Genomic DNA, 11,412 nt, shown 5'->3' on the forward strand with positions numbered 1-11,412 from the left:
TCAACCCTTTCTTGACACGAGCTTATAGCACCTCAAAAGTCCCAAGCTAACATTAGCCTAGCACAAACATGGCGGGCAATATTGGAGCTATCCAGCCGGAAACAGGTTCTAGCTCAGACAAGGACAACAAAGACGTACATGGATCTAGCTGTCTGCAAGTGGATACATCAGAATTGTAGGAGAGCAGGGAGACTTTGGACCACCCATTGCAGTTGCTGCACCACAAGCTTGAATTTCTTTCAAACTGCAGGTTTTTATCTGCTCCTGATTCTAAACGATTTAAATAAAGAAATACTCAGAAATGCAATTTAATCTTAAATGATTTCATATATGTCCTCTATAATGAGAAAAATGCTACAAGAACGTACAAAAAATACATAAAACACTATTTTCTTTGGAGTGGGTCTTTAAGATTCTCAGAATATACGTTTTTATGAACAAAATTAAAGCTTTTAAGTGCGCCTATTGTTAGCATTAGACTTCCTTACTCCACACAAAGGTTCAACACTGTCATAGTGGTAAGTGTTGACTTGTTTCTCTGAGCCGAAAAACATAGTTTTCCTCAAAAATCATTCCTTTGAGCCGTGTCAATATTTTCTGGATAAATGTTGAGTTTTTTTACTTTCATTTCTTGTGTTGTTATGATTTTCTGGTGTTAACCTTCTGGCTAATTGGACTTTGTGAACAGGATCTAAAGAATCCCTTTCATCACAATCTCATGGACTTAAACAACACAAGTGTTTCCAGCTGTGCAGGATTTTCTGTGCTTAAACTAATACTAGCTAAGAAACAGAGTTCACCAGAATTAATCCAGAGTCGAACTGGCCAGAGGGTCAGCACCACAAATCATAACAACACAAGGAATGACAGTGACAGTGCCTGGAGAATGCAGTTAGGCTGATTCTTCCCAGGGACAAATGGGTCAAACCGTTCACTGCTGTGTCCACACCAGCATCTAACCAGTGAGGGCCCACTCGTATCAAAGCATTTGGGGCATGCCATGTCGGCAGCACCACAGGGGGTTGATTGCTTGCCGCCCGTGACTCCACTCATCCATCCATTTCCCAAACCCACTTTAATCCATTTCAGGGTCACGGGGTCACCAGAGCCTATCCCAGCTCCTGTTGGGTGAAGGCGGGGGACACCCTGGATGGTTCACCAGTCTGTTGAAGGGCTACACAGTTATGCATTCTCAAATATGGGAAGTTTAGAATCATTTATGGACCTAAAACTGTGGGAGAAAACTCGCCCATGCACGGGTAGAACATGTAAACTCCACACAGACAAGCGTGCTAACCTCTACATTCATTTTGATAAAACGTATTTCAATTTGGTTTAGATTTTTTTTTTACCTCACTGGGTTTGGTACATCTGTTCCTCTTCAGATCTGTTTTCATCCAAATATTGCTCAACAATGTGTGAAAAACAATCATGTGAGTAAGCACTGCTTAATCCCATTCAAAATGGGGCTTTTTCCATATTATCTCCATCAAACCAAAAATCCTTTCAACCCTCTAACTGCCAGCAAGTGCACATTTAGAAAACATAGTTTTAAAAACATTGTGTGTATTACACCCCCCTAAGGTAATAAGCAGCAGAAAAAAACGGTCAATAACCTTGACCATGTCCTGGTCCTCAAAGGCCAGCATAATCACAGCTCTGTTCCTGAGGCTGTCGTGACTAAGGTTTGGATGTTAGAGCAAACAGTGTTCTGTTAGTCAGCATTGAGTTCTCCTTCTCTCCGGATCATGTGGAGGATGTTCAAGCCTTGCTATGAAGGACCAAACCAAAAACATATTTTTGCACAACTGGAACCTCATAGTTACGCACTGGTAGAGTGGTAAACCTCTGATCAGAAGACTGCAGGCCCGCCTGCAGGGTATATAAGTGAACTTGATTTTATGAGTCTTTTGTCTTTGTATGCCCCAAGACCCAGAGATCTCTGTGCAAGTTTGATCCAATTCTCATTAAATTAACTAAATTTCGATTGAATTTTTTGATCACTTTCTTCCTCATCAACGAACACGAAAAGGTTAGCAGAGGCTAACTTCACACATGCCATTTATGGGCCCCTGTTCCCATGTCTCTAAGCTTGGTTCAGTCCATTGACTGTATAAGAAATATTTTTTTTATTTTCTTAATTTCTGTATTTTAGAGTCAATGGTTCAGTCAAGTCTTAAAATCAAGTCAAAACACATTTTTTCATAAAAGCTTAGAGATAAAAGTCGAGGTGTTGAAGTTGTGGATGTAGCTACCAATAACTGCTCAAGATGCAGCATAGCAAGCTACACTTTTTTTATTACTTGTGGAACTGTTAAAATTATTCTTTAAGACTTCATACTTTTTAGAGCAGATTTGTTTCTGATATGTAGGTGAGACAGGCCAAATACCTTTAAAACAGGATTCATTGTTGGAATCTCTGTAGATTGGTTCATGGTGCTGACCATTTCTGACTACCACATGTAGCTTAACCGTTTAGGCTAACTTGTCAGGGCTTTACACCCACAGCTACTAGTTCTTCTATTTTGTGGATCAATCGCTTTCAGAAGGGGGCGGGGTTGCTCTCTGATTGGTTGGCGGTGGGAGCAGTCCAAGAGCGAGCGCCAGCACTGCCTTGATGTCGATTGTTGAGCAACATGCTCCCAGGGCTGCTTGTGAAAACCATAGGCGGGACAGTGGATGTGGTTACTATGGAGATGATCACTGATTGGTTCACGGCGAGAAAGGCCACAAAGGGAGAGTGATCAGGGGAGTGATATGCAGAGCACAAAGGACCAAAGCCTGTGGCATGTGTGTGCAGATCAGGCCCAGGAGGCAGAAGCACAAGCTAAGGAGGTGATGGACAGGCCTGGAAAGGAGGGCAGGGAGGCAAATTGAGGGGGGGCATTTAATGATGGTTGCAGATTTATCTTAAATAGAGCTTTACAGTGACCACTGTTGAACTAAAGTGTTTTCAATAAAAACAGTGCTTAGTAGCACTGAAATACAAAAGACATAAATCATAAAAAACAAGAAATGCTGCAGTGGTGTTAAATATTAAAAGGTAATTTAATGATGTGATTCCTGAGTTTATAATCAGGCAAACCTGTGATGGAATGCAATACGGGAGGCAGAGAGCTTTAAAATGGCCACACAAAATCTATTCCAGCCGCTGCTGATCAGTCAAGAATTTAATAAGCTCAAAAAGATAAAAAGAGGAAATTACATGTGGAGTTCCCCAAGGCTCCATTCTGGGGCCACTTCTATTCAACATCTACATGCTCCCACTGGCCCAGGTTATAAAGAAGAAAAGCATTAGTTACCATAGCTATGCAGATGACACACAGATATGTATTACATTGATACCAGGAGACCGAGGTTTCTGGTAAATGCATTGAGGACATTAATAACTGCGATACTACTATCTCTCTGCGACCCGGTTTAAAGACTTCCTGTCCTGTATTATTCCAAGGAAGGAAAAATTTAAAATAAGAATACAATTAGACAATTTTTTTATTACTGTCTTAATGCAATTAAGAAAAATATAATTAAGTTCATGCTGGCCACGTTGTCAACGTGTCACAGGAGAAAGCCGAGTTCCTGATTGGTTGATGTGACTCCTCTTCTTTGCCAAAGTTCCAGATATTAGAACTCTGGAAACACCACTTTGCGCCAAATGCTCAAGCCTGAAACACCTTGCTGCCAGACTGCTGCCTTACATTCACTAAACGTTACATTGGACACCCTTGACGCATGGGTCGCGTTCGGTGTCTTGTTGATGTGCTTTCAGTGTGATCTAATGTCTTATCCATTACGTCATTATGGTTTTGCTTTTATCCTATCTATGGACTATGAATGTTAATTGGCATTATTGCAATAATCCAGCATATATTAATCTATCACTGTGTGGATAGATGTTCATTAATGTAAAATTTCCCTATCAAATACACTGAGCAGTAAATAGATAAAAATAAATAAAACAAACTCTAAAAAGCCCTGGAAAATTGGAGTGATGTTGCTCTGTCTCCGAGTATTTATTTACGTCTTTGCAGCAGTTTTACACAATTAGGGCTGTTCACACCAACATTAAAAGAGTTTCAATTATCAATCTTAAAACGTGTAAAAGTAGTAACAGCTTTTTATAAATCAGTTTGGATTGTGAATAGCCACACTTTGACTAAAAGACAGAGCTGGAAAATCCAATTTTAACAAGGGAGTGAATACGTTTTTCAGACTTCATGCAGTGACTGAATCTCACTCCTAAATTAGAAATCACAGGTTTGTGGTGTTAAAGAAGCTGACCAAGTGCAGTGTCAGTGAGGGAGCTGAGCTTCTGATGAACTTTGTTTCACTTTTATGTAGGTGTAAAAAAGTCTGAGAAAGCCATTGCTTCATGTGCTACAGCAATATAAGGTTAAGGACAAAACGACAGATGGAAAGAGAAACAGTTTAAAAAAGATCTGAGCCAAATTGCAAACAGTATAGAGGAAACTGCATTGGACCAAGATGAGGGCTTTGAGGGACACCAGAGGTCAGAGAAGCAGTGGAAAAAGAAAAGTTGTCTATGAAAGCAGGAAAGGTCCTGTTAGCCATATTGGACTTAAACCACTGGAGGACAATCCCACAGAGACCAATCGACTGAAACATGAGAACTGAATGTTCCACAGTATCAAAAGCCGGTGTGGGATTCATCATGAGGAACAGAACAGGGTGTCCACAGATGAAACTATAACAAAAATGTGGTTTACGAGAAAGCAGCTGAAGGACATTTCTAGAATCCAAAAAAATACTAAAACTGAAACACAATTTCCAGGGTGATTTTTGAAAAAGAGGTCGATGTCAATGTTAGGACTGGGAATTATAGGATTACTTACGATACGCGATACATGTCTTAGTCACGATATCGATTATATCACAATACTGTGATAATTGGTAAAAATCATCTCTAATAACATAATATATAGAACAATTATTTTTTTAGGAAATTATATCCTCATTTATTAATAAACAACTTGTGCAACAAATAATAGACACTTTTGTGCAACATTCCTGAAATCAGTAATACTGTCTCTGACAAGACACCAATGGCATTGGAATTATCTGTGAAAGTCAGTGTTAACAATAATAACCATGAACAGCAGTGCTATCACTTGGTGCAAAATTGTTGTAAAAACAACAGAAAATAACTGAATATTTCAAGAAGCTGCCAGGCACATTGGTGCCCACAACATCCAGTTTTGAACACATCCATCTACCTCCAAAGAAATGTTTCACTAAAGGATGACAAATATAACGTTATTTAGCATCTTCAACCAAAAATAAAAGATCAATACTTGGTGAGAACCCATCGAGAATCAATCGCAGGACTAAATGTAGCAAAATATCGCAATATTTTGCAAAATCGATATTTGGCACACCCCTAGTCAATGTAGGGCCACAGTAAATAAAATAGAAAGGAAAAAAACAAAAGTTTGAAGCTTTTCTCCGAACGGTCATAAGGGATTATCAGCCTTTCTGCTGAAAAGATCCATGACCTTGAAATCTGACAAAGATCCCATTAAAGTTTTCCAAATCCAGCATGTTTAACTCAAACCCAGCTTCAAGAGCATTTTCTGAACACCAGAGTGTCTTTGCTTGACTTTCAGAAAGAGAGGAGTGACAAAAGAGAAATTAGTGTGATAAGAGTGCTATCCAAAAAAAAAGTGTTACAATTCCAAACTGCAGTGAAATGTCATCTCTGCACTCCAAATATAAAACTATTAGCTGTACATTTTTGTTCGACATATTTATCAAAATTCCTTTTTCCAATGGCAGTATATTCCACATTTAGCTAATGCTACCTCAGCATGATGATCCTGTTGGCTCAGCAACAAATGCAACACCCCAAAGGATTTGGAGATAAATATCTAGATTTGAGCCAAACGTCTCCTATTCCTACACTCCCAATGTTTCAACAGTTTACCCATCTTGTACAGTGGCCGACACGGCTAACATGAATGTGAAAGACACAACACATAGCACAATGACAAAAGCCAACAGCACAACAAAAGCCAAAGCACAACGTCAAAGGCCGATGCATGGAGTAAAAAGTAGACAACACGACAACAAAAGTGAAAGCACAGCGACAAAGGCCAAAAACAAAACGACAAAAGCCAATGAGATAACGACAAAAGCTAACAAGACACCGGCAGAAGCTGAAGCACGACGACAAACGTCGAAGCATGACAACAAAAGCAGAAGGATGATAACGAAGTTGACACAATGATGACAAAAGCCGAAGCACAGTGACAAAAGCTGAAGCATGTTGACAGAGACCGAAGCATGATGACAAAAGCTGAAACACAATTAAAAAAACCGAGGCATAACGACAAAAGCCGACAAGACGACGGAAGTGAAACACAACGGAAATGAATAACTGACTTTCAGTGATTTGTATGAGAATTGTTTTGTAATCTATGTTTACCTGAAGTTATTCATTTTATCTCCTGTCCCTCGTACCCTTTTTTCGTTGTGTTCTTGGCTTTTGTCGTCATGCTTCCGCCTTTGTAGTTGTGTTGTCTTTTGCACTTATGTGAGTCGTGTTGGCCATTGTAATTTTCTCTATGAGAGAAAATAAAACATTGGATTTGCTTAACTCAGATGTCAGTCAACTACAGACTGGTGACCTATTCAGGACGCGTCCTGCCTTTTGCCCAATGGTGGCTGGGTCGGCTCCAGCAATCCTGTAAACCCCAAAAGGGATTCAGTGGGTTCAGAAAATGGATGGATGGAAAAAAAAAAAAAAAATTCTTTCTTTGTTCTACGTGCAAAAAATTAATTCAGAGATAACCTCAATGCCAAGACTAATGCTGCCTGATATGAGGAAAACGTGCAATCTGCAATGTTAGTGCTTAATACTGCAATGACAATATGACTTGTCATGCATGAAAAAATAGCAAAAGAACTTATACATAATTCCATTTCATTGCAACACTTTTATTTGAATAATAGTCAACATGAGCCATTCCAAAGAACAGCTATCTACTTTCCTGGTAGTACTGGCAAAAACTAATATGGACAATTTTAGGCTTTAAAAAAAAAAAAAAAAAAAGGGTTTTCTGTCTATGCATGTGTGTAAACGTTTAATGTCCCCATTTATCATGGTTTACTACATCTTTTGCGATACGCGTATTGATATATCGCTGATATCGCGTCGTCAATAAATTTTCAATTTATAATGCAGGCCTAGCCAAGATGGTGTGAGTATTTAACAGCTTGACAGTAAGAACCATTCATTATATGGAGGGCTAAGAGATCAATTCAAATGAGATGCAGACGCAATAAGCTGAAAACGCTCTTCAATTTGTCCATTTGAGAAGTAAGCTTAACAGCCAAAGACGCCTCCTGTCCTCCCTGACCTACAGCTTTCCTGTCTCATCTCAACAGCCTCGTCTTCCATCTTGATTTCTGTGCTGACTCAACATTTTCAGCAGCATCAATCGGTGTCAGTCTCTCCTTCACCTCCACCTCTTCAAGCCTCCTGTCTGTCTCTAAAAGGTGAGGAGGGAGTGTCCCAGCCCCCCCTCAAGGGCATCGGTACAACTTGCGAGCCTCATTACTGTGTGGTAGCAATGCCTTTCCTCCTTCAACCACTGACTGTGACACCATCCGTAGAAAATGACTTACTTCCAGCTCCAATGAAATGAAGCCAATTCAGTCGCCATTTTTCCACAATACGGACGCCACCATTTAGGGCCACATGAACTTAGTTAGCTGTGATTGGTCAGAGTTGGTCTGAATCAATGTTTCTATGGCAACTACCGTCGCCAATAAGGAGGGAGCTTCTACTGAAAGCAGACTCGAGAAAATCTGTCAATCAAAACCTTTTCAAAGCAGGGACCACATGCTTCTACTGAGGCATCTGATTGGTCAGTTTATAACTCAAATAACTTTGATAAAGAAAAAAAATTGAAAAAAAAAAAACTAGTAATGGCCAGGAGATGTTCAAAGAATGTATCAGATCAATAGAACGACTGAGTTAAAGCTGTTTTTTTCTCTATCAAAGTCTATGGGACTTTGCCTTCTAGGAGCACGAGGGGGGAGTGGTCACTCAGTCCAGTTCTGATATATAGTCAATAACTACCACAGACCCTTCTATTGTACACTTAAAGAAATCACTGCTGGTATCTCCCTCCCTTTCATTAAAAACATCCACAACATTCACATCCCTCGTTTGCCCCCCGTGGTGCAGGTTATTCAACCCATCCATCATAGAGCTTCCTTTTAGTTTGCTTCCATCTTGAAGGAGACGGCAGAGTCCCCAGGCCAGGTCAAGCTCCAGAATAGCTTCTTCCACACCCCTCCTGTCTGTTACATGGATGAAGCTACTATGACACTCTGTCCCCACCGGACTCTAACCACTCTATGCAGCATTGGTCTGCTAATCTGTTTGCTTTTCATTTTCTCTGCTTCTTACTGAGTACATGAAGTGTTTATAATGTTTTATGATCTTGGATTCTTTTAAAACAAGGATACTTGAGAAATCTACATTTATATTTGTATTTTCTCTATTGCATATGACTATCAAACATTTCTGCCATCATCTAACGGGGTAGGCGCATTAGAGAAGAAGACTTATAAAACTGATAAAGAAGGTTAGCACTGTTCCGGGTTGTACTCTGGAGTCTCTAGAGCTGATGGTCTACAGAAGAATACTTGGTGAAAGGAGAACCACTGGACCAGAAAACTGGAAAAGCTTGTTTATCCCCTTTATAAAGCGGGGATTCCTCAACAGACGGTCTCCAGTTACACAAATCCAGTGCAACACTAATACAGGAGATCCTTCCTACTCACAGTTACTGTCATCTACACTAAGGTATGTCCTAATTCCCTCCCTACACCCTAACTACTTAAAAAACTATCTAGTGCCCTGGAATTTGAAAGCAGTTTGGACAACATGCTCACAATTAACGGCAAAAAATGATGTCAGCGATTACCTATGACTACCTAGTCTTTACCAAGTCTATCTATGCATCTATTGTGTTCTGATAATTAAAATGTGGAGGGTTTGTAAATAGATGAATAAGAATAACATTTTTACTAAAATTGTTCAAACCCAATGCATTGTGGTCTATATTCGCCAATCTAGGGAACATAGATCTACGATGGTTTTTCACAGAGAATTCTGGGAAATTTCTTGGGTGCTTAATTTTGGAATTTTAGATTCGGACAGCACTACAAAATGGCAAAAAAACTCAATACTGTATAGTGAGTAGTGAAGGGATTAAACATAGAAATATAGAAAATTAATAACAAGCCATTCCGCCATTTTTTGTTGATGTTGTATTGAAGGTAATTCAAAACAAATTGAATAAAGAAACACTCAAAAATGCTATTTAAAGGTTAATTTTCAATTTTCATATGTTCGCCATCATGAAAAAAAAATGGCACAAGAACATGCTAAAAACACCAAAAAAAAACAATTTTCATTGTAGTGAGTAACAAGAAGCTCAACTGCAGATGTACAGAAACAACACAAAAACATAAAACCAGAAAACTGTGACAACTAACAAAGGTAATAACAAAACAACAGCCTAATCCCCTTCATTTGGCCCTCCAAACGGAGAATAATTAAAATAAATATCCAACAAAAAGTGCAGAATTAAAGAGGCTTATGTGAATAATTCGGGTGAAGGTTTTCTCTGTTTGACAAACCTTTAGTTTCTGACTCTCTATGTCAGGGGTGTCAAACTCAATCGCACAGGGAGCCAAAATCCAAAAACACCTTAGGTCTCGGGCCTAAAACATTTATTAGACACACTTAAACTACATTTTTGAAGTTTAAAAATACCTTTCAATATTTTACTCTCCATAAAAATATAATATTCTCGAAATTATACAAGTTAGAAATAAGTGCAAGATAACATCAGACCATTAATAACAATAAAATAAAACGATCTGGAGGGACGGATATTAGGGCTGGATATCGATAATAAATTCCATAAACGATTCTGATTGGTTTTTCGATCCTCTCAATTAAATTCGATACAATTTGATTTCGAGTTTACACATTTAGACTCATTGGTTTAGAAATACATTAATAATCTACTTTATGTTTTGAATAATTTATAATAATCTGATCCAGTTCACATACTGTAACATTTATTAGTGAAATAATGAGATTGTTAATAGTGTTACATGGTTTCTCTAAAGTAGAAGTTCCAACAAAAATGTTCATATCACTAAGAATATAAACATTGTTCTGCTTCTCTTGGAGGGCATTTCAGTTTAGCCACTTTGTTTTTTTTTCAAAAACAAAAAGAAAAAAAATGGTTACTTTAAAAATATTTCCTAAAAGAGATTGGAAATTTCATGCCCGTGAGTTTATAAAGATGTTAAGTCAGCAATTTATGTTTAGATTGACCAAGCGTTAGCCGTCCTATGGGAAATCCTATTAAACGTTAGCATCATGCTAACAGACTTTAGCTTTAAGTTCTAAATTGATCTCTATTTTTAAGAATTGATTATTGATCTATTAAGCTTAACTCAATTCAAATTGATTAATCAATTTTATTAACCCTGCCCTTCCTGATGTACGATCTGGTCCCCAGGACTTGACTTTAACACATCACAATATATGGTCACATGTCTTTGCTAAATTCAGTGTTTCCACACATTGGACTGTAATGATGATTGATCAGTTTTTGTGCTGTGATAGTACTTGGTGGTTTTTACATTAGAGTAAAATAATGTACTTCAATCCCAATGGTATTTTCAAATTTCTATATAATTGATTTACTTCATTTTGAAATGATTTTACACATGTACATCGATTTGATTAACAAATTGCCTCTGAAAGATCAATTTGATTGGATCGTAGGAATAGAAATCAATTAATCAATTAAGTCGATTAATTGTTAAATACATACTATTGAATGTTGATTCTAAAGCAGATTTTTCACGTTCTTATTCGAATGTTTACAGAGATAGGTAAAGTTCAGCAGGACAAGCACATCATCTATTTCTGTAAACAGACTTTCATTATTGCTGCTTGTGAACACATCGTCAGTGAGTAGACATCTGTTTCCCTTCACACCGTCTTCTATCGAGTCAACTCTGCAACAGCTGGCCAAGCTGTTCGGCTGCCGTCCGTCTGTCCCGAAATGAAGGCGGCAGTATGCGGGAGGCGCGCGGACAGGGGCGCGTGGCTGCGTTCGGGGCCTGCTCCGGTTCTAGGATGAGACGATCTGGAGTCAGAGCATCCCCCGATTGTCGCACCGGCGCGCTAAGCCGCGAGCTCCCTGACATGATGATGTCAGTCTGGAGCTTTGAGCACGAGAATGTCAAATACAGCAGCGATTCAGCAGCAAACCCGTCCAAAGCAAAGGTTAACGCGTTCTGCAGCCTGTAGACACCCGCAACAATTCTGAGAGCTTACCGCAGCGGCCCGCACTT

At 38.9% G+C, this 11,412-nt stretch overlaps 1 protein-coding gene across 2 annotated transcripts in view; it reads right to left on the minus strand.

Annotated features, from left to right (window-relative positions):
- Positions 1–11,412, minus strand: part of ajm1 (apical junction component 1 homolog) — a 30,839-nt gene that overhangs the window by 18,928 nt on the left and 499 nt on the right. Inside the window, exon 1 of one of the 2 annotated variants that reach the window (XM_024299653.1) lies at positions 11,396–11,412. The exons of the other annotated variant lie outside the window; for it this stretch is intronic. The gene's annotated coding sequence lies outside the window, so the exon portion shown is untranslated. The remainder of the gene's footprint in view (positions 1–11,395) is intronic. 2 annotated transcript variants of the gene reach the window in all.

This window comes from Oryzias melastigma, linkage group LG12, assembly GCF_002922805.2.
Source record: "Oryzias melastigma strain HK-1 linkage group LG12, ASM292280v2, whole genome shotgun sequence".
NCBI classification, from domain to species: Eukaryota; Metazoa; Chordata; class Actinopteri; order Beloniformes; family Adrianichthyidae; genus Oryzias; species Oryzias melastigma.